This window comes from Scyliorhinus torazame, chromosome 3, assembly GCF_047496885.1.
Source record: "Scyliorhinus torazame isolate Kashiwa2021f chromosome 3, sScyTor2.1, whole genome shotgun sequence".
NCBI classification, from domain to species: domain Eukaryota; kingdom Metazoa; phylum Chordata; class Chondrichthyes; order Carcharhiniformes; family Scyliorhinidae; genus Scyliorhinus; species Scyliorhinus torazame.
Genome location: NC_092709.1, coordinates 236,574,662 through 236,598,523, shown reverse-complemented (window position 1 = coordinate 236,598,523; position 23,862 = coordinate 236,574,662). Strand labels below are relative to the sequence as shown.

The following is a 23,862-nucleotide window of genomic DNA, read 5'->3' as shown; positions in this document are numbered from 1 at the left end:
CAGAGGAGGTGAGGGTGCGTGAAAAGAACGCTACCGGTCTGCCTGCTTGGTTGAGGGTGGCGGCAAGAGCGACCTCTGATGCGTCGCTCTCCACCTGGAAGGGGACGGACTCGTCCACCGCGCGCATTGCGTCTTTGGCGATGTCCGCCTTGATGCAGCTGAAGGCCTGACGGGCCTCAGTTGCCAGTAGAAAGTGGTGGCCTTGATTAGTGGGCGGGCTTTGTCCGCATAATTGGGGACCCACTGGGCGTAATATGAAAAGAACCCAAGGCACCTCTTCAGGGCCTTGGGACAGTGAGGGAGAGGGAGTTGCAGGAGGGGGCGCATACGATCAGAATTGGGCCCTAGGATCCCGTTCTCCACGACGTAGCCGAGGATGGCTAGTCTGGTTGTGCAGAAAACGCATTTCTCCTTGTTGTAGGTGTGATTGAGTGTTTGGAGAAATCGGTGGAGGTTGGCGTCGTGGTCCTGCTGATCATGGCCGCAGATGGTGACATTGTCCAAGTACGGAAATGTGGCTCGCAGCTCGTACTGGTCCACCATTCGGTCCATTGCTCTTTGGAACTCCGAAACCCCATTTGTGACGCCAAAGGGGACCGGGAGGAAATGGAAAATGCGTCCGTCTGCCTCAAACGCCGTGTAGTGGCGGTCCTCCAGGCGGATTGGGAGCTGGTGGTATGCAGACTTCAGATCACCGTGGAGAACACCCGGTAGTGTGCAATCTGGTTTACCATGTCTGCAATCCGGGGAAGGGGGTACGCATCGAGTTGCGTGTACCGGTTAATGGTTTGGCTGTAATCAACCACCATCCGGAACTTTTCCCCGGTCTTGACGACCACCACCTGAGCTCTCCAGGGGCTATTGCTGGCCTCGATGACTCCCTCCCGCAAGAGACGCTGGACCTCGGATCTAATGAACGTCCTGTCCTGTATGCTATACCGCCTCCTTCTGGTGGCTACTGGCTTGCAGTCGGCGGTGAGGTTTGCGAAGAGAGGGGGACGGTCGACCTTTAGGGTCGCGAGGCTGCATATGGTGAGTGGGGGCAGGGGCCCCCCGAACTTCAGGGTTAGGCTCCTGAGGTTACATTGGAAGTCGAGTCCCAATAGGAGAGGAGCGCAGAGGTCTGGGAGCACATATAATTTAAAGTTAGCGTACTCGGCGCCCTGTATTGCTCGGGTTGCGGTAGTGCACCCTTGGATTTGCACCGAATGTGACCCACAGGCGAGGGAGATGGTTTGTTGCACCGGGAAAATTGGGAGCGAGCAGTGTCTTACCATGTCCGGGTGAATGAAGCTCTTTGTGCTCCCGGAGTCGAAGAGGCAAGGCGTCTCGTACCCATTAACCCGGACGGCCATCTGGAGCTCCGGAGGTGCTTGGGGCGCGACTGATCCAGGGTGACCACGCTGAGCTGCGGGTAACCGGCGGCATGGTCGGAAGTGCTGGGGCGGCCCCGCGATGACTGTCCATATTGATCATACGCATCGAGCGGCGTAGCAGATGGCGGTCAAGATGGCGGCCCCCATTGGTCGAGCGTAGCGGGCGGTGAGGAAGATGGCGTCCAAGATGGCGGCCCCCATGGATCACACGTTGCCGGCCGCGTGGGGGAGGATGGCCAAGATGGCGGCTCCCGTGAGTCGCATGTGCTGTGAGGGCTGGACGATGGCTGCCCCCACTGATAGCACGAGGCTGAGGCATCTGCAGAGGGCGGAGTCGGCAGACATGCTGCCACATTGCGGGGTCTGCGGGCCTGTGAGTCTGAGGATCGGGTCTGTGAGTTAGAGTTCTTAGATCTGACCAGGCGAAATGTCTGGGTCAACTTTTAGGGTTGCGAGGCTGCATATGGTGAGTGGGGGCACGGGAAATGTCCTTTTCTCCCGCAGCTGCTGCAGTTCGCATTGCGGGCCGGGCAGTGCTGTCGGGGGTGTTGAGACTGGCTGCAAAAATAGCAGGGTAGCCCCCCATGATGGGAGGGCGGTCGCACGGCACAGGCCTGCAGTAGTCTTTGGTCGGGGGCCCACGAGAGGGTCGCGTGGTCAGCCGGGAACGCAGTAAAGGTCTGAAACGCAACCTCCAGATAAGTGGCTAACTTTAACGTGTCGTCCAGATCCTGGGCCTCCTTTTCGAGCAGGCGCTGTCTCACATAATTCGACCGGTCTCCCGCCACGTAGACGTCTCGGACGGCGAGTTCCATGTGCTGAGTGGCCGTAATGGCCTGGTAATTACAGTTGTGTGCGAGGGCTTTGAGGTCGCGTAGGTAGTCATCTGGCGACTCCCCGGGATGCTGGCGGTGAGTGGTGAAGACGGGTCGCGTATAGACCTCGTTCAAGGGCCGTACGTATAGGCGTTCAAGCATCGCGAGGGCATCTGCATAGGAGGAGACCTCGTCGAGCTGGACAGAAATGCGATGGCTCACCCGTGCGTGGAGGAGGCTCAGCTTCTGTTCATCGGTGATGGAAGGCATGGGAGAGGCAGCGAGATAGGCCTTGAAGCATCTAGCCAGTGCAAAAAAATGTATTTCGCCTCCGCAGCCTGCGGATTGAGTTCCAGTCGATCAGGTTTGAAGGCTGATTCCATTGCTGTGTTTAAGCTGATTAAATTGATGCGACCATCAATTCACCATTCAATTCATCAATTCCCGTACATGCCCCAGCATATCCCCCTGTGGGTGAAGACACACAATGGCCCATAGATCGAGCTCACAAGGTCAACAACATAACATAGCTGTAACACAATGGCAGAACAGGATACTAATACACTGGTGAATTACGAGTACTATCCAGTCACCACATTACATTATGGAGGAACCACACATGAGCCAGATAATAACAGCCAAACACCACACAGGACCTTTATTCCCAGGTCACTACAGTCACGAGCAGCAGCGAGAAGGCAGGTCCCCAACAATCAAGGTACACATTCAAAATTTATGTAGATGTCTCCTCCACTATTGAGGATGGTAATAGGATAACTGGGTGTGGTATATATATGGAGGATTCACAGGGGCACCCACTAGAAGAAGCCCTCAAACTGCCAGGACACCTAGGAGCCCAGGCCGCTGAACTTGCAGCCATAGCTTGCCCACCCGGAGTCTTTCCCAATGCTTGCTGTCATACACTGAGATAGTATGTATGTCTGTAACAGTCTGACTGAATTCCTCCCCCTGTGGGAAGCTCGTGGTTTTGTGTCCGCTGACAGAAAGCCTCTACCCTCAGCCCCCTTACTTAACCATATCATTAAAGAAGCCACCGGCCGCAAATACGGCATAATTAAAGTTAAAAGCCACCACTGCACCTCCGCACCCAGCAATAGCAAGGCCGACGCCTTAGCTAAAGCTGGAGCCCGCAATGGCCACTTGTGGCAGCCACCCGAAGGTGAACCAATGAATGCAGTTCATGTGTCCCAGACGAACATAGCAAATCTAGCCCAAGCACAATGCACATTCGAGTAGCCTCAAGCAGGTTCTGAAAGGTAATTACCCGCCCCCCCTATGATAAGTGGAACGACAAACTCAGTATCCAGGATAGTTTAATCCTGAAGGATGGGAATTATGTAGCTCCCACCCAGGACCGGAATCAGCTCATATACCAGTTCCATGATGGACACGGACACCAGGGTATGGGCACTACCATAGCCCATTTGAAATCTTTGTTGCTGGTGGCCTGAATTAAAAGACAATGTAACCCATTACATAAAGAACTGCCTTATATGCGCTCAAAACAATCCCGACCGGTATGCCAGGAAGGGACAATTGAGACACACCCATCCTGTAGAAGGCCCCTGGACAAATCTCCAGGTGGATTACACTGGTCCGCTCCCACCGTGTGGAAATGGTTTTAAATACGTTCTGGTCGTCATTGACACATTTACTAAATGGTCGAAGCCTTTCCCACCCGCACTAACACAGCAAAAGCCACCGCTAAGATCCTGACCCATCAAATATTCACGCGCTGGGGTCTTCCCCGTAGCATTGAGTCAGACCAAGGGACCCATTTCATCGGCAGGGTAATGCAGAATGTAATGGCTATGTTCGGGATCAAGCAGAACTTCCACATAGCATACGATCCTCAGTCCAGCGGCATGAACCGCACATTAAAACCCATTATCAGAAAGACTGTGCAGCAAAACAACACTACGTGGGACACAGTGCTTCCCTTCGCCCTAATGATTATCAGGAACACGATTTTCAGCTCCACCGGCTTTACCCCTCACACTTATTAATGGTAGGCCCATGAAAGGGGTAGAATATTTATGAGGACTTGATTTGGCCGACCCCGCTATGACAGCCTTCACCCATGAAAAAGCAGTGCAGCAGATCACTAAGAACATTAAAGCTGCCCAACTGGTTGCTGCTGTCCAACTAGGCACTGGAAAGAAGCAGCGTAAGGCCTACAAAAAGATACACTTGGTAGAATATACAGTCGGGCAGCAAGTTATGACCTCGCTATACAACTCAAGCTCCTTCCTATCCCCTAAATTTGCTGGTCCCTACACTATTTTGGATAAAGTAAGCCCCTCCGTTTACAAAATCGCGTACCCTAATGGAAAGACTGGCTGGTTCCACATAAATCAGCTCAAAGCCTATGGAGCCCAAGGTAACAACGCCCACTACATCACCTTGGCAATGGGAGACGACAACGCTCTACCCACTGACCAACTGCGCACCCAGCATGATGACACCCCCCTCTTTGCCCCGCCCATACCTTCTGGCACCAAACCTGAACTTGATCCAGAGGATCTGCTTGACTTTAGGGAACCTAGAGACCTGCTTCATACAAAGGGCCTGCTTGTTTTTAATGAAACTACCGATTTACTTGACCAAGAACACTGACTGACAGACACACCCTATCGGATCTCCCTCATCCCCCGAGTAGTATTGCTTCAGCCAACCTGAACCCAGACCGCGACCGCCCTACACTCCGCCTACTCCCCAACACTCCACTGTGGGAACGTGATCATGTTAAGCAACTCATTAGAACCGAGGCATTGGAGGACCAAACAGCGACTAACACTCCAATGAACATTATAAATCTGCAGACGTGAGTCTGGCGACCAGTAAGCAGATGATTCAATGGATGAGCCTCTTCTGGGAATATTACCAGAACAGCTGAGGCACGCACTGTTCTAAGGTGTGTGGAGCACCATTATTCGAGGTCTCCGGATGATGAAAATCGGACGCTTCCCAATAAGTAAGGTACACGATTTCTGATGGTGCGTGTCTCATCACCTGTGCTCCACACACACTCCCATTCTTCTTCTACTCTTCCTCTTCCTCCTCAACAATGGTTTTTTTAATTCATCTCTCCCCGCCATGTACTGGAATACCACTTTGGCATTCTTTCCTGCCTGCTGATAGATCCCTTTGGCATTCTTTCATGGCTACTGGAAGACAACTTTGGCATTTCCTCTCTTCATACTCACTGGAACACCACTTTCAAATTCTTTCTCGCATTCCTACGGGCTCCCATGCCTTCTGTACAGCTCCCAGTTTGGGTACCTTCATCCCAGGTGGATACCTGCCTTCTGTGCAGCTCCCCGGTTTGGGTACCTTCATTCCAGGTGGACACCTGCCTTCTATGCAGCTCCCCAGTTTGGATACCTTCATCCCAGGTGAACACCTGCCTTCTGTGCAGCTCCCCAGTTTGGGTACCTTCATTCCAGGTGGACACCTGCCTTCTATGCAGCTCCCCAGTTTGGATACCTTCATCCCAGGTGGGCACCTGCCTTCTGTGCAGCTCCCCAGTTTGGGTACCTTCATTCCAGGTGGATACCTGCCTTCTGTGCAGCTCCCCAGTTTGGGTACCTTCATTCCAGGTGGACACCTGCCTTCTATGCAGCTCCCCAGTTTGGATACCTTCATCCCAGGTGGACACCTGCCTTCTGTGCAGCTCCCCAGTTTGGGTACCTTCATCCCAGGTGGACACCTGCCTTCTGTGCAGCTCCCCAGTTTGGGTACCTCCCATGTCATATTTAGGTGGCACCCCACCTACACACAAATTCTTCCTGTTTTCACCTAGTCACTCAGGTAGTGGAGTAATGGCATTTCCCCCGCCCTACCCGGGGACCCCACCCATTCGTCGCCTGCCGCGGACCACACGCACCTCCCTAACCCTCCCCTTCATACAACATACTGTCTGGAATAGCTCTCTTCACACTGAACAGACCAGGGCAGGTCTTAATCTTCTCAACTCCGCTCCATACTTTCCGGTTGGTTGTGGGATGAAGAATGTATCTCCATACCCGACCTTCTGATCTAAATCCTTTCTCTTTCATCCCTTTTACTTCCAGGTGCCTTCGGGCTGCTCCCAAAGGCTATTTACACTTAAACACCGATTGGTGATTGCTGCTGCTATGAAACATGGGCTGTCCTGAAATTTTGCCCTTTTACGGCGAATCCTCTGTGCCAAAATAAAATCCTCTGTGCTCCCGGGATGAAACTCTATAAAACTGACCGCCCTAAAATTCAGCTGGTTAAGCCACACCTCAACCAGACATGGTGGTGCTCAAGATGGAGATTGGTCGAAGACAGTTTCCAACCACTCTAAGCCTCAGTTAATAAGGCTGTGAGAAAACGCATACTTAATTTTTTTCCCTGCACTTCCATTTTAATTTCTTGTCTCTCTCCTAAATTTACTTGAAACAAAAGGGGGGAGTCACGCATAGTGACAACATAATTATAAAATTGGTTTTGGAATTAAGATAAGAAGATTAATAATATACAGATATTAGACGCGAGATAATGATAAGACACTATGCTTGATCCCCCTAGAATAACCACGGATGACAAACACAGCCACAGGATGAACCCTGGAATCATCATCATCACCACCATCATTGGGATCACCGGACTCAGACCACAGGACAATATAAACTTTTTGCACCTAGGGTATCTATGGTTTGCCCCACCTAGTGCAAGGGAATGTGAGGACGGTACATTATGGGTAAACCCCAACTGAAGCATCTTATTCGGGTGTAACAATCAAAGGGCAATATACAAAAAACCCAATGGGACCTCATCAGATTGCTATATTAGCACCACCGAAAAAGGGAATTGGTGGGGATTTTCAAATGAAGGAGTCCTGAAATTGGATGCTTAGCTAAAAGCCCTGAAAAAGGATTGGGAATTGGGCAAAAATGCCCCGGGACACTCACAGAGGATAATTTTGCCCTGTACAAAATCAGGACAGGACCTATGCCAGCCCCAAACAGCCCACCATATATTTTTTATCCTGATGCCACCTCCAGACCCCGAAACGGATTGGTACTAAAACCCACAGGGAAAATCCTGTATCACAACATCCACCACGAATTGGTGCCTGTGGTGATAGACATAACTGGGACTCAACTACCAGAGTGGTGCTCTCCCCAAATAAAACGACTATAACTGATGCGACCATCAATTCACACGAAACCAGGAGTAGAAGTAAACTGTGGCTTTAATCAGCTAGAACAGTGCCTGCCACTGGTCTGCTAGTGAGAGCCGCCTACAGGGCGACTGCTCTTTATACCTCCCCTCAATGGGTGGAGCCAGGGACGGAGCCCACAAGGCACCAACATGATACATCACAGGTAATACCTTACAATGGACCATAGGTGGAGCCCACATGGGCAACAGCGTGATACAGTTATATACATGGTGAATGGTTACTGCAAAACGCTCACCACATTCACCCCCTGTTAAAAAATGAAGTCTGGCGGGGGTGAAGGGTTCATGCGTTTAGCCTGTCCAGTGCACGGATCGTGCGCTGTGATCGCCGAAGCTCTGGTATCGCAGCTGGCCCTGGTGTCGAACTCATCCGTGCTGGCATCGGTAGTGAAGTCGCCGGTGTGGGCACAGACGTGGACTCCGGGAGCGTGTCTTCTGGATCTTCATTCCTGTGGTTCGGTGAAGGGGGAATGGAGGGCGGGAGGGGGTGCGGGTGCCATGTAGGGGTGGGGGCGCTGGTCAGCGTAGGTCAGGCGGGGTAAGTTGGTGTGGCGGTGGTATTGGAACCCACGGGTGCTAGGTCCCAGAGGGAGACCGTATCCTGTCGGCCGTCGGGCTGTTCAATGTATGTGTACTGGGGGTTGGTGTGTAGGAGCTGGACCCTCTCGACCAGAGGGTCGTACTTATGGCTCCTGACGTCTTTGCGGAGCAGGACGGGGCCCGGTGTCTTCAGCCAGGACGGAAACGAGGCCCCGGAGGTGGATTTCCTGGGGAAAACAAACAGGCGGTCATGAGGGGTCTCGTTTGTGACCGTGCAAAGGAGGGACCTAATAGAGTGGAGTGCATCGGGGAGGACCTCCTGCCAGTGGGGGACTGGGAGATTCCTAGACTGTAGGGCCAGGAGGACGGTCTTCCAGACCGTCGTGTTCTCCCTCTCCACCTGCCCCTTTCCCCTGGGGTTATAACTGGTAGTCCTGCTCGAGGCGATGCCCTTACTGAGCAGGTACTGATGCAGTTCGTCGCTCATGAACGACGAGCCCCGGTCACTGTGAACATACGTGGGGAAACCAAACAGGGTGAAGACACTATGTAGGGCTTTAATGACGGTGGAGGCGGTCATGTCGGGGCAGGGGATTGCAAAGGGGAAGCGGGAGAACTCGTCGATGATGTTGAGGAAATATGTGTTGCGGTTGGTGGAGGGGAGGGGCCCTTTGAAATCGATACTGAGTCGCTCAAAGGGCCGGGATGCCTTTACCAGGTGGGCCTTATCCGGATGATAGAAGTGCGGCTTGCACTCCGCGCAGATCGGGCAGCTCCTGGTCATGGCTCTGACCTCCTCAGTGGAGTAGGACAGGTTACGGGCCTTGATGTAGTGGAGAAGCTGGGTGACCCCCGGGTGGCAGAGATCATTGTGGATCATTGTAGTCGGTCATCTTGCGCGCTGGCGCATGTGCCGCGGGACAGGGCATCTGAGGGCTCGTTGAGCTTCCCAGGATGATATACTATATTGTTGTTATAGGTGGAGAATTTGATCCTCCACCTCAAGATCTTAGCATTCTTGATCTTGCCCCGCTGCGTATTATCGAATATGAAGGCTACCGATCGTTGGTCGGTGACGAGGGTAAACCTCCTACCAGTGAGGTAGTGCCTCCAGTGCCGCACGGCTTCCATGATGGCTTGGGCTTCTTTTTCGACCGAAGAGTGTCAAATTTCAGAGGTGGTGAGGGTTCGTGAAAAAATGCTACTGGCCTGCCTGCCTGATTGAGGGTAGCGGCGAGGGCGACCTCTGATGCGTCGCTCTCCACCTGGATAGGGGACGGACTCGTCCACCGCGCGCTTTGCGGCATTGGCGATATCCGCCTTGATGCAGCTGAAGGCCTGGCGGGCCTCAGCCGCCAGTGGGAAGATGGTGGCCTTGATTAGTGGGCGGGCTTTGTCCGCATAGTTGGGGACCCACTGGGCGTAATAAGAAATGAACCCGAGGCACCTTTTCAGGGCCTTGGGGCAGTGAGGGAGGGGGAGTTGCAGGAGGGGGCGCATGCGGTCAGGGTCGGGTCCTAGAACCCCATTCTCCACGACGTAGCCGAGGATGGTTAGTCTGGTTGTGTGGAAAACGCATTTCTCCTTGTCAGTAAGGTTAAGGGTTCGGGGGGTTTGGAGAAACCTCTGGAGGTTGGCATCGTGGTCCTGCTGATCATGGCCGCAGATGGTGACGTTGTCCAAGTACGGAAATGTGGCCCACAGCCCGTACTGGTCCACCATTCTGTCCATCGTTCTTTGGAAGACCGAGACCCCGTTCGTGACGCCAAAGGGGACCCGGAGGAAGTGGAAGTGGCGGCCGTCTGCGTCAGACGCCATGTAGTGGCGGTCCCCCGGGCGGATTGGGAGCTGGTGGTATGCAGACTTCAGATCAACTGTGGAGAACACCCGGTAGTGCGCGATCTGGTTAACCATGTCTGCGATCCGGGGAAGAGGGTACACATCGAGGTGCGTGTACCAGTTCATGGTTTGACTATAATCTACAACCATTCGGTTCTTCTCTCCGGCCCTGACGACCACCACCTGAGCTCTCCAAGGGCTATTGCTGGCCTCGATGATTCCCTCCCGCAAGAGACGCTGGACCTCGGACCTGATAAAAGTCCTATCCTGGATGCTGTACCGCCTGCTTCTGGTGGCGACTGGTTTACAGTCGGGGGTGAGATTTGCGAAGAGCGGGGGAGGGTCGACTTTTAGGGTCGCAAGGCTACATACAGTGAGTGGGGGTAGGGGCGCGCCGAACTTCAGAATTAGGCTCCTGAGGTTACACTGGAAGTCCAGTCCCAACAAGAGAGGAGCGCAGAGGTCGGGGAGTACATATAACTTAAAATTGGCATACTCGGTGCCCTGTATTGTGAGGATTGCGGTAGTGCACCCGCGGATCTGCACCGAGTGCGACCCAGAAGCAAGGGAGAGGTTTGATGTCCCGTGCCGGGAAGATTGGGAGAGAGCAGCGTCTTACCATGTCTGGATGAATGAAGCTCTCCGTGCCCCCGGACTCGAACAGGCAGGGTGTTTCGTGTCCATTTACCCGGACGGTCATCATGGAGCTCTGGAGGTGTTTGGGTCGCGACTGGTCACTGGTGACCGCGCTGAGTTGCGGGTAGCCGGCGTGGTCGGAGGTGCTGGGGTGGTCCCAAGATGGCTGCCCCCGTCGGTCGCACGTGTCGGGCGGCGATGCAGGTGGCGGCCAAGATGGCGGTCCCCATGAATCGCACGTGGCGGACCGCGTGGGCGCGGATATCCAAGATGGCGACCCCCGTGGGTCACCCACGTTGGATGGGGTGGAAGATGGCTGCCCCCATGGACAACACGAGGCCGATGACGCGTCCCGAGGGGGGGCGGAGCCGGCAGACACGCTGCCACACTGCGGGATCTGCGGGCCAGTGAGTCTGAGGGTCGGGCCTGCGATTTAGAGTTTTTGGACCTGGCCAGGCAAACTTTAGCAAAATGTCCTTTTCTTCCGCAGTCGCTGCAGTTCACGTTCCGGGCCGGGCAGCGCTGCCTGGGGTGTTGATGCTTGTTGTGTTGTGTGCTCTGGATCCGTGGAACACATACAGGTCACCAACACTTGAAATAGTGCAACTCTATTTCATTGAATCATTAACTGTTTAACATACTCTCACTGTGGGTTAACACGATACTAGCTTGGACTTCCGGTAGAGCCCTCGAGGAAGCAGGTCGCAGGTCGGATCGCTCCCGCCCGCGATGGGCAAACGGACCTTTTCTAACGGACTTTTTCGGAACCTGGCGACCTGAATCGGTGGAGGAGACGATAGGGAAGAGGCTCCCCCCCCCCCCCCCCCCCCGGGGTAGGGACAGCTGGTCCAGAAGTGGTCGAGTGGAGCGGCAAGGGTCGAAGCGGGAGCAGCGGGGACCCCAGACCGGGCAGCGAAACATGGCAGACGTCAGGGACCAGGGAGCTGAGGCTCACTGGCCAAGGGAGCAACAGATGGAGTTCTTCACGAATTGCTTCGCCGAACTGAAGAGGGACACGCTGGACCCGATGAGAGTGGTAATGGACCGAATGGTCGAGACACAGGCGGTTCAAGAGAAGGCGCTCAGGGAGGTCGAGGTGAAGCTCTCCAGCCACGCGGACACGGTGGCGGAGCTGGAGCATGAGGTGGAGGAGCTGAACGCCCGCCAGAGGAGGATGCAGGCGCAGCTTGAAGAGCTGGGGAACAGAGCCAGGAGGCAGAATTTGAGGGTCGTTGGCCTCCCCGAGGGCTGCGAGGGATCGGATGTGGGTGCATACATGAAAGGTATGCTCGAAGTGCTGATGGGACCAGAGGCCTTCCCTCGACCCCTGGAGTTGGATGGGGCGCATAGAGCCCCCGCAAGGAAGCCCAGGACGGACGACCGACCGAGGGCCTTGGTGGTCCGCTTCACCGGCTTGCTGCCAGGGAACATGTGCTGCGCTGGGCCAAGGCGGAGAGGAGCAGCAGATGGGAGAACTGCGAGGTGCGCATCTACCAGGACTTGGGAACGGAGCTGGCCAAGAGGCGTGCAGGATTCATCAAGGTAAAGGCAGCCCTCTACAAAAAGGAGGTATCCTGCAAAGCTTTGGGTAACGTTTGAGGAACTCCACTACTACTTTGAGACACCAGAACAGGTTTGGACTTTCATTAAAGGTAAGAAACTGGACTTGAACTAACGGGCACTTAGTTTTCTCAGTGCTGTACAGTGGCGGCGGTCGGTTAACCTAACTTGCGCTGACTAGGAGTGGACTTTTATTAAAAGAAGAAGCTGGACTTGAACTAAAGGACTCTGGGCTCACAGAGCTTTTGTGTGGCGATAGTCTGTTAAATTATCCTGTACTGTAATGTTTATCTAAGATTGTTTTCAGCCGGGACAGAGAGGGGGGGCTGGAGGGTGCAGTGTGTAGGGTGTTTTTGGGAGCTTGCAATGAGGGGGGGGGGGGGGGGGGGGGGGGGGGGGGGAAAGAGGGGCCCTGCAAAGGGGGCCCTGCACTTGGTAACTTTGGCAGGCGATCGGGGCCTCTGATAGGGGTGGGTGGGCTATGGGCTGGTTAAGAGACTTGAAAGGGCATGATGAGATACAATCAGGTTAATGGGTCCTTGGTGTGTAGGGGGAGGGCGGGAGACAGACAGGCGCCAAGGGCAGGGGTCAGCGTGGCTAGCGTAGGTCAGGGGGCACCAGGGAGAGTAGGAGGAGGGGCAGGCTAGGGCCAAGCGGAGGATTGACCTGGCAGGTCAGGTCTCGGGGGGCAGGGGAGGTCCGGGGGTGGGGGGTGGGGGTGGGGGGGGGGGGGGGGAGTGGGGGGGGGGGGGGTTAGAGCCACGTTAGTTTAGTTGAACACGTGTGGCATGGGCAAGTAGAGCAGACAGGGTAAGTGCCTTATTAACATGTTTATTCTTTCCCACTGTTTGTTTTCACTATAGTACGAAGTCTTACAACACCAGGTTAAAGTCCAACAGGTTTGTTTCGATGTCACTAGCTTTTGAAGCGCTGCTCCTTCCTCAGGTGAATCCTCACCTGATTCACCTGAGGAAGGAGCAGCGCTCCGAAAGCTAGTGACATCGAAACAAACCTGTTGGACTTTAACCTGGTGTTGTAAGACTTCGTACTGTGCTCACCCCAGTCCAACGCCGGCATCTCCACATCATGTTTTCACTATGTTAAGGCTCTTTGCATATGGCCTTTTTTCTCTCTGTAAATGTTACAAATTTGTTTTAAATAAATAATCTAAAAAAAAAAGACACAATACTAGCTTTAACTAAAGACCTTTGCCTTGTCCTAACCAGTCGATGCACTCAGCACATGGTGAATATCTGTGCTGCAGGCTGTGAGCTCTGTCCTACTAGCTAGCTGCAGCTCGAATGAGCGGGAACTCTGATGCCCCCAGTCTTTATAGTATGTGTGCTCTAACTGGTGATTGGCTGCGGTGTTGTGTGTGTTGATTGGTCCCACTGTGTGTCCATCAGTGTGTGGCTGCACCATGGTATACTGGTGTATATTATGACATCCCCCCTTTTATAAAAGAATGTACATGTGTGGCAATAAATAGTGTATGGTGAGAATGTCCCTGACTACATGTGTGCGAAAGACATATTTACAGGACTATGTACATGAGAACTAAGCTATTTACATGGGAAGGTGCCTGGTTTAGAAAAACAGTATGCAACAAGAATAACGCGATGAACACTATATACAAACCATGTAAACGATCAAACGGAAGAACAGAACAAATCAGAAAGTCTATAAGTCCACAAAGTTTACAAGTTAAGTCTCTGAGGTGGGCGACGAATTCTGGTTGACCGCCTCAAGGGTGGGTCGGGAGGCGCCGGCTGAGGAGCGGGCTAGACTACGTCAGAGTGAGGAGGATGCAGAGTGGCTATGTCTTCATTAATGCCGGGCCAGCACACTGCCCCTTGGGCCCGTCGGCGGCACTTTTCCACGCCAAGATGGCCCTCGTGTAGCTGTTCCAGGACGAGCTGGCACATGCTGTGCGGGATGACTGACAATCCAGTTTCAGAAGAACCCCGCCTACTACCGCCAGATCATCTCTGACATTATAGAACTGCGGGCATTGGCCCTTGAGCCACCCGTCTGTTAGGTGGCGCATGAAACGCTGTAGCAAAGGGTCAGCCGCTGTCTCGCGGCGAATTTGGACGAGGCGTCATCCGTGGCAGGTAAATTGGAGGCCACGAAGGCCACATGGGCGTCAACCTGGCAGATGAATCCCGCTGGGTCACATGGAGTGTTGACTGCCCTGGAGATAGCGTCAGCAATGAGAGGTCTTTGCCTGGGGTGTATACCAGCTGGAAGTCATATTGCCGGAGCTTGAGCAGAATACGCTGGAGGCATCATGTCGTTCAAGTCTTTCTGTATTATATTGACCAGCGGGCGATGGTTGGTCTCGACGGTGAATTGAGGAAGTCCGTACACATAATCGTGAAACTTAACCACACCGGTCAGAAGGCCCAGGCACTCCTTTTCTATCTGCGCGTAACTGGTGATTGGCTGCGGTGTTGTGTGTGTTGATTGGTCCCACTGTGTGTCCATCAGTGTGTGTCTGCACCATGATATACTGGTGTATATGACAATGCTGGCTGCAGAAATCACAGGGTAGGCCCCATGGTGGGCGGGCAGCCGCGCAGCACAGGCCTGGGGTACTCTTTGTTCGGGGGTCCACAAGGGAGTCGCGTGATCGGACGGGAATGCGTTAAGGCTTTGGAACGCTACTTATAGAGAGGAGGCAAATTTTACCGTCTCTTCCAGGTCGAGGGCACCTTTTTTGAGTAGGCGCTGTCTCACGTAGTTGGACCTGACTCCAGCCACGTAGGTGTCCCGGATGGCGAGGTCCATATGTTGAGTGGCCATAACGGCCTGGTAGTTGCAACTTCGTGCAAGGACTTTGAGGTTGCGTAGGTACTCTTCCAGCGATTCCCCAGGACGCTGGCGGCGAGTGGTGAGGAGATGCTGCACGTATACCTCGTTCACTGGCTTTACGTAGAGGCGGTCTAGCATCGCGAGGGCGTCTGCGTTAGTTAGGCTTCCTCGAGTTGAACAGAGATTCGATGGCTCACCCGGGCGTGGAGGAGACTCAGCTTCTGTTCGTCGGTGACGGAAGGCGAGAAGGCGGCGAGGTAGGCCTTGAAAGAGCGGAGCCAGTGCAAAAAAATCCCTTTCGCTTCTGCGGCCTGTGGATCGAGTTCCAGTCGATCAGGTTTGAGAGCCGATTCCATAGTGGCGTTGTAGTTGATTAAATTGATGCGACCATCAATTCACACAAAACCAGGAGTAGAAGTAAACTGTGGTTTTAATCAACTAGAACAGTACCTGCCTGCGACTGGTCTGCTAGTGAGCGCCGCCTACAGGGCTACTGCTCTTTATACCTCCCCTCAATGGGTGGAGCCTGGGGCGGAGCCCACAAGGCACCAATATGCTACATCACAGGTAATACCTTACAATGGACCATAAGTGGAGTCCACATGGGCAACAGCGTGACACAGTTATATACATGGTGAATGGTTACTGCAAAACGTTCACCACACTACCTCCATTTGACTCGCAAGCTACGAGGACGAAAGGCAGGGACAGATGAGGAACGGGATAGAGTAAGAAGGGGACTGGTGGATGACACAGTGACAGTAGGAAAAACAGGAATCTCAACCAATAACCCCCCAAATTCGGCTGATTGGAATAGTGAACTCAGACTCATGACCCGACAGGTTAAACAGACTTTAGACTCAATCCACAAACCCAATCACCAGGACGCCTGAGGGGAACTGACAGGGAATGCAGTTCACCGCCACAAGGTATCTGTGTTAGGAGGACAGACCAAGGTCATAACCTAAATGATAAAGGCAGAATTAGAGGACAAAGACAGACAGCAGAACCGGGCGCTTTGCAGCGTGTGTCGGCAGCAGATGATTGAACGATTAAAAGAGAATTTAGGTCAGGTCGATAGGGGCCAGGTTCCATCATGGATCAGCGATAAGCAGGTGGAGCACTTATTTACAGGGAAAAGACATCCAAAATTATCTGGCTACCAGATGAGGCAATTGACAAAGGTGTGGTTCAATGATGACTGCAAAGGGACTCCCGAGAAAGCTGTAGGAATGATCTTAGAACTTCCCATCATCACAGACGACTTGACTGGACTTACGCTATTTAAGGTAGAGAACATAGGGATAATTAACGATGGCGTCTGGTTAGGACATGGGACTTAATCACACACAGAGGAGTGGCGGGAGCAATATCTCAGGTGGTGAAAGTCCGGATCAAGCCAAGCTGGGGGCTAGCAATATTTGGAGTAGTGGACGAACCGGGAGTGCAGGAGGCGAAAGAGGCCGGCATTATGGCCTTTGCGTCCCTAGTAGCCCGGCGAAGGATCTTGCTAATGTGGAAGGAGGCGAAGCCCCCCAGCCTGGAGGCCTGGATAAACGACATGGCTGGGTTCATAAAGTTGGAGAGGATTAAGTTTGCCTTGAGAGGGTCTGCGCAGGGTTCTATAGGTGGTGGCAACCGTTCCTAGTCTATCTCGCGGAGCGTTGGAGGAAGGTCGGTCAGCAGCAGCAGCAATCTTGGGGGGGGGGGGGGGCGTCCTGGGAGGGGGGGGGGGGGGGGAGAGGGGGGACTGCCTGGGAGGGTGGATGAGCAAGAGATAACATGAAGGGTTGGGGAAACTGGCACGTACGGGTGAGGGCCAGTGTACAAAGCTGTGTAAATATATCATTTTGCCATGTATATATCTTGCTCTGCGCGATTTCTCATTTTTCTTTTTGTTACCGGGGCGGGGAGGGGTTATTGTTTGTAAGGGAGAAAAATTGTGTTAAAAAACTTTAATAAATGTTTTTTTTTAAAATGAAAGAGCAACAGTGCGGAGTTTGCACTTTCTCCCCGTGTCTGCATGGGTTTCAACCGTATTCTCTGGTTTCCTCCCGAAAGACATGCCTGTTAGGTGAATTGAACATTCTGAATTCTCCCTCGGTGTACCCAAACAGGCGCCAGGGTGTGGTGACTGGGGGATTTTCAGAGTAACTTCATTGCAGTGTTAATGTAAGCCTACTTGTATCACTAATAAAGAATATTATTATTTGCAAAGGTCCCTCAGGGGCCCCACCTCCGCCTCCAATGCCACCACCCGATCGTTGTGATCGGACTTCACCATCTCCATCTCCTGGATCTGCGACCCCTGTGCTTCAAGGCACTTCTCGGTTCTCTCCATCGATCCTTTCCAGGGTGCTACCGCTCTCTCGATGGCCTCCGACCGATCTTCATGCATCTCCTTTCACTGCTGGCAGAACTCCTCTCTAATAAACACCATCAACTGCTCCATCTGGGGTTTTCCAACTTGCAACAACCCTTCCCCCGCCGCATTCTTCCCAATTGCTGCTGCACCACAGGTTTACCCCAGTTCCTTGGCCAAGTCTAGATCTTCAACCTTCTTCTGCCGGGTCTGATAACCAGCAGACATGCCACTCACGGAGGGAACTTCTCCTTCACACGTTCAGCTACACTTTCCTGTCAAAACTCCCCCACTTTTGGGTAAAAAGAGCTCAAATCAACACCTCCGAGCTGGCGCTGCCCTGTGTGTGACCACTCACTCCATGGCTGCCTCCTGAAGTCTCCTTCAGTGTTGTTGGCTATCATATAGACCACAATGACTGGCTGCTCTCTGACCTCTTCCATGATTTCTTTCAGTCTTTTCAAAATGTACCTTAACACTATCCACAGGGAAGGTACAAAACATCCAGCACTCTTCAGCTGCAATGGGAGACGGCCTTCAGTTACTGTGTTTCCAGCTGAATTTCTGCACTTGCTCCCAACTTAAACTAGTTCAAGTGATTTGGTGTCAGTGTGATCAATTTGATATTCCTGCCACAGTGCTTCAAGCTTTTTAGCGAGAATCCTTTTTTCTGGAAATCATTATTTTGTCCTGTTTCCCAACACTCTCCTGATCTGAATATAGTTACCATCTTTTACCACTGCTTGCTTTCTATCTCAGCAGAATGGATGTACTCTGAATAACCCCGCCCCCTCTAGTGTGGCAACATTTCAATAAGTTCTGGAATTTTAAATTCATTTGGAGAAATTTTCCACAGCTATGTCAAACATTTGCTACGCAAATCTCCTACATCCTGTGAGGACTGCATATCACTCCCTTCATGTCACCTACCAAAGATGTTGCTTTTATTTGAGGTTTTATTATTAATTTCAATTAAACTACTTCATTCCTCCCCTCTGCTCCTAATTCTCATTCTAATCAAATTTCCAGTTCTTCAGACATGTTTCCATTGAACTCATCCTTGCCAATTCTATTTATTCTTGCTACTCTTCACTAAATTAGATCACAACTGGACCCACTGTGTGAGGGGACCAGAAGTGGTCCCAGTCACTGGCTAAATTAGTTATGGTCTGTTTTGGGGAGCAGAACTGAGTGTCTGAGCTGAGGAGCTTGAGAGCCATCCTAATTAGTTTTCACTTTAGGATTTTGCAATTGCTACTGAAATTATCTACCAGCCTCTATATGCTGCTCTGATTTATAGTGTAGTTCTGAAAACTATTTTCATTTAGTCTTGACATGTTTTTGCTGACAAAATACTATTTTTCTTTTGACCCAAATGAAGGTCAGGTGGGGTCCACCCTTTGGGTATTCGCAACAGTGTGCAATATGATTCAATGGTAGCATTAAAATTCATCCACATCTTGCAGCCAATACATAATTCTGACTGTTGAGTAGCACAGATGACAATAATGGTTCTGGGGCTGTGGGACTTCGGTTAGGGAGGTAGATCGATGAGAGAAGCTGGGGCTTGTCTCCTTGGAGAAGAGGAGTTTTGATAGAAGTGCTTAAATCATTTAAAATAAATAAATTTAGAGTACCCAATTCATTTTTTACAATTAAGGAGCAATTTAGCGTGGCCAATCCACCTAATCTGCACATCTATTTGGGTTGTGGGGACGAAACCCACGCAAACACGGGGAGAATGTGCAAACTCCACACGGACAGTGACCCAGAGCCGGATTCGAACCTGGGACCTCAGCGCCGTGACGCTGCAGTGATACCACTGCGCCACCGTGCTGCCCTAGGTGCTTGATTCATGAGGGGAGTGGTCTTGATAGAATTGATAAGATGAAAATACACATTGGCAGAAGGCTAGAGAACCTAAGGTCATTCACAAAGGCCCTGTCTTCTGAACCTTGCCCCTGGCCCGAGGTGTGGTGATCCTCAGGTTAAATCATCACCAGCCAGCTCTCCTTTCAAGGGGAAAGTAGTCTATGGTCATTGGGCACTATGGCAACTTTGCTTTTACTTTAGCGAACCCAAGGACACAGATTTAAAGGATTGGCAAAAGATGCAAAGGCGACATGAGAATTTAAAAAAACGTAGTGATGGACGGTTAGGATCTGAAATGCACTGCCTGTGAGTGCGGAGTAGACAATTGGACCCATCTCGTATGTTTTGCAAGACTGCAGGGAAAAGGCAGGGGAGTGGAAGTAACAATTATTGCATGGGCATGATGGGCCGAGTGGCCTCCTGCTGTGCTGTAACCATTGCATGACACAATGAGAAGACACATTAGGTGCCATGGCATTTAGATGTTTGATGACTGTGCGAGGGGTGTTTGTTGGGCCCAACTGGTCTTCTGTCCATCGGTTTTAACAACGAAAGCAGCTATGTGTGTCTATGTATGGCACGCTTAACATAGTAAAATGTTTCCAGATACTTCACATCAAAATAATCAGACAAAAATTAACACAGCCAAAAAACAATATTGGGATTGGTCAAAGAATTTGAGAGTGCTCACATGTTGGAGAGGGACATGGGCTGAGGGATACTCAGAGGGCCGGAGTTGGAGGGACACAGGGATACCTGGTGAAGGAGCTGTGCTCCGAAAGCTAGTGATTCGAAACAAACCTGTTGGACTTTTTAACCTGGTGTTGTAAGACTTCTTACTATTCTGGAGCATGTTACAGAGTTAAGGATGAGCATTTTATATTAGAGACAAGTGGGGGTAATTGAGCATAGCTGACCTACTGTATAGATATGTACTGCAAAGTTTTGGATAAGCTGCGTTTTGGATAAGCTGAAGTTGATAGGGCATAACATGAGAGGGAGTCGGCTGTGGGAGCGCAAGTCTCGACCTGACCAAGGCATTCGTGTTCATACCGCACTCATCACGATGGACTGACTTGTGCAGGAGTTTTCACCCGGGAGAGACAGAACTGAGACATCTGCTGGAAAGTGAAAGTGAGAGAATTCAGACCCGGGGGGATGGGGGGGGGGGGCGGAATAAGCATTCAGATCTCAAAGAAGTGGAATCGTGACCCACAGTGGGAGGCAGAGGAAGAGGCACGTCCCGCGGCATGGAGAGTGGAGACGTCAGGTGGAGGTTCAGACAAGGTAAGTAAGGAGATTGGGGACATTTCCCACAGCAGAACGCAGAGAGGAAACTTCAGACGAAGAGATAGAAGCCCAGGCAGGCAGGGAATTACAGAGCGACAAGGGAGAGAAGTTCACACACACCGGGGGGGGGGGGGGGGGGTACTTCCACCTGAGAAACAGGAAAGTACAGACACTGCGAGGAGATCAGGCAGGACATAAAGAAAATCATAGGTCGAAGCAGAGATCTACAGGAAAGCTCAGCCTGACTTGCCAACGGATGGAGAGAAGCCAATCATGGGCACAGGACAAGGAGAGGGAAATCTCAGTTACACATTCTGGCCCATTACTGTGAGTAGATTTACCCTTTGGAGTGAGCTGTCAGCGAGAACACGCTTGCTAAGCATGAAACATTAAAGTGTTTTACTTCAGAGATTTAAGATTTTGCTCTAAGGAAGGGTCGGCTCGTCTCTGTCACTCAAACTGAGCGTGCCCAAGCCTCAGGCTGGGTTGATTTTTGGGGGATTTGGGTTAGGGTTAACTATTCCCAGCAACAATTTATTTCCTTCAAATCGCTTTCAATCTGTCTCCGGGTGAGCGTCAGCCTATTGAGCCTGTCATTTCAAGTCAAAGGGCTGTATGTAAGGAGTTTCCGGAGCTGAAAATCTGCTATAAATTATAGGAAGCGAGATGTGGAAGAGACATTGAAAAAAAATCTACTGGCTCGAACACTGAGCATTTGCTGGTTCAGAGGTCTCTTTCACACAGAGGTGGAATTTCCCCATGTGATTTGAGCCAAGTCATTTCCTTTGCGATCCTACAAGAATTAAGACTGTTATCTTGACAACAAGTTTGTGTTTCCGTGATTGTTCACCCACCCACGAGGCTTGCCTTTGCTCATGTTTTCTGACAAAACGTTGTTCAATCGTCTTGAGTCGTCCTTGTTGGTGTAGCTACTCGAGAAGGTGAGCGATTTGTTATCCTTCGAAGATGAAAGTATTGTACTCCTACTTCACAAGTCAACTCGATTTGGGGGTCATAATCTACCTCACAATTTGCAGCTCTTCATAGTACAGTTGAATAATATAATGCCTTTCTATGCAGTTTATATTAGTCAGTTGTGATTAGTCTTTATTGCTTTTCAGGACAGCACTGTGACGTACTCTTTAGGTAATGTGGAATTAAGAGGAGGAAAGGTTCGCCTTCTGACAATTTTAGGAGTGCAGTGATTGGAATGACAATCTATGCAGTTAAAAAAATCAGTTTCCATTTACCCAACTTCAGTGAGGTGAACTATCATTCACTAATATGGAGTGGAGAAAGTGCAATGCCACATTTAATATATCAGCAGGTTGTGATTGTTAATTCTCTGAATATACAAGTTTGCTTTTTGGAGGTACGACAGATTTTCTTGAATTTGGCCTCTTGGGCTATTTGTATAGAGATGAATCCTCACTCCTTACAAATCAGAATGCACCGTTAACTCTCCACTATCTTGGAAACTTGCCCAGTGAGTCCAGGAGTGTGTCTGTATCGGATATAGTGTGCTCATGTGATTGTCATTCCACCTACCCTGCACATCTTTGGGTTGTGGGGGTGAGACCCAGGCAGACACGGGGAGAATGTACAAACTCCACACGGACAGTGACCCAGGGCCGGGATCAAACCCGGGTCCTCAGCGCCGTGAGGCAGCAGTGTATGTTTTTCTTTAAAATAGTGCTTTGGGATCTTTTACATTCACCTGAAAGGGCAGATGAAGCCTGGATTAAATGTCTTATCTGAAAGATACCACCTGAGACAGTGCAGCACTGGCTCAGTACTGCACTCAAATGTCATCCTAGCCATGTCTGTGTACATTTTCTAACCCAGAGGTGAGAGTGCTGTCATGTAGCTAAGCTGAGATCTTAAACTGTCAAAAAGTAGACAAACAAATGTACAGCAGCAATGACAATCTGTGTGTGGATTAAGAACATAAACAATGGGAGCAGGGGTAGGCCAATCAATCCTTCGAGCCCACTCCGCCATTCAATGAGATCAATGGCTGACCTTTTAAGCGACACCATTTAAATTTAAATCAGCATTTCCCAATTATAGTAGTTTTCAGGTTTATACAACCTTTATTGGAAGACAGACAATATCAATGGAAGGGGCTGTGCGAAACTTCATTGTAAACTGGACCATACACAGGAATCTGAATAATAACCTTAAGTGGTATTTCACAACTGAGCTTTTACAGAATCTCCGTGGTCCATCTTGATCTTTCTATTGGCTTTAGATGGACTAGGGAGTTTGATTACTGAAAATTGAGACATGGAACATGGTAAAAACATTTTAATATGTATCTCTTTAACTCCCTAGTTAATGAAGCTGCTAATTCAACATATGTTGAAACAAAAATAACTGCTTGCTGTTGTGTTTAAACTTAATCACTTGCCATTCCCTTATATATCTGTTGTTAAAAGTGTTACAACACCAGGTTAAAGTCCAACAGGTTTATTTGGAATCACTAGCTTTCGGAGCGTAGCTCCTTCATCAGGCGATCTGCGAAAGCTAGTGATTAAAAATAAACCTGTTGGACTTTAACCTGGTGTTGTAAGACTTCTTACCCCAGTCCAACGCCGGCATCACCTCATCTGTTTTTAAGGAAAGGGGTAATTTTCATTCCAATTTTTAGGCGAGTGTGGTCTTCAACAGAAGCAAATTTGGAGTGTAGAACTTATCCTATTCCTGCTGATGTACAAGCCATTGTCATCTTGGAGGAATCCTTGCAACAGACAGCTTCACCACCGGTCAAAGCAAATCGGTGTCTTAGTAGCTCACGTGAAGTGGGGTCCTATGATGTCAACTTGTCGGGTCTATTCCGGTTGTGATGTGTATTAAGTGGGGCCCATTTTCAGTATAAATTTGACTTTTAACCTAATTTGTACTGTAGCAGATTAAAAACCGATAACATATATTTGTTCAGACAGCTTCGAAAAACGGTGAACATTTCAAATGACAAAATTATATCCGGATCTAAGTATTGTCCGGAAATAGTAATAACACATTTTATTTTGTAATGTGTATATTGTATCTAAAGTTTTAATTAATAAAGTACAGAGTGTGCATTAGAAATAGAACTCCATGTTTATGAGTTAAAATGTATGAAAGATGCAGTAGAAATGTGTAATTTTCCACTTCCACAACGAAGAATTTGCATGTTTTTGTTTGTGAAATTATAGAAAACAGAAGAAAAATCTGTAAAACAGCAAAACAGAGCCCAAATCATGGGCGTCATTCTCCGACCCCCCGCCGGGTCGGAGAATGGCTGTTGGCCGCCGTGAATCCCGCCCCCGCCGAAGTCTCCGCTCCCGGAGATTGGGCGGGGGCGGGAATCCGGCCGCGCCGGTTGGCGGGACCCCCCGCTGGATTCTCCGGCCCGGATGGGCCGAAGTCCCGCCCAGGAATTGCCTGTCCCGCCGGCGTAAATCAAACCTGGTATTTACCGGCGGGACCAGGCGGCGTGGGCGGGCTCCGGGGTCCTGGGGGGGGGGGCGCGGGGCGATCTGGC

General features: G+C 50.9%; 1 protein-coding gene across 2 annotated transcripts in view; it reads left to right on the top strand.

The window, feature by feature from the left end:
- Nucleotides 1–20,199: 20,199 nt before the first annotated feature.
- The window catches only part of LOC140409002 (interleukin-6 receptor subunit beta-like), a 245,129-nt gene continuing 241,466 nt past the window's right edge, over nucleotides 20,200–23,862 (top strand). The window contains exon 1 of one of the 2 annotated variants that reach the window (XM_072497015.1): nucleotides 20,200–20,333. The gene's annotated coding sequence lies outside the window, so the exon portion shown is untranslated. Of the gene's footprint in view, nucleotides 20,334–20,892; nucleotides 21,278–23,862 lie in introns of those variants that run through there. The other variant, XM_072497016.1, reaches the window with a different exon arrangement.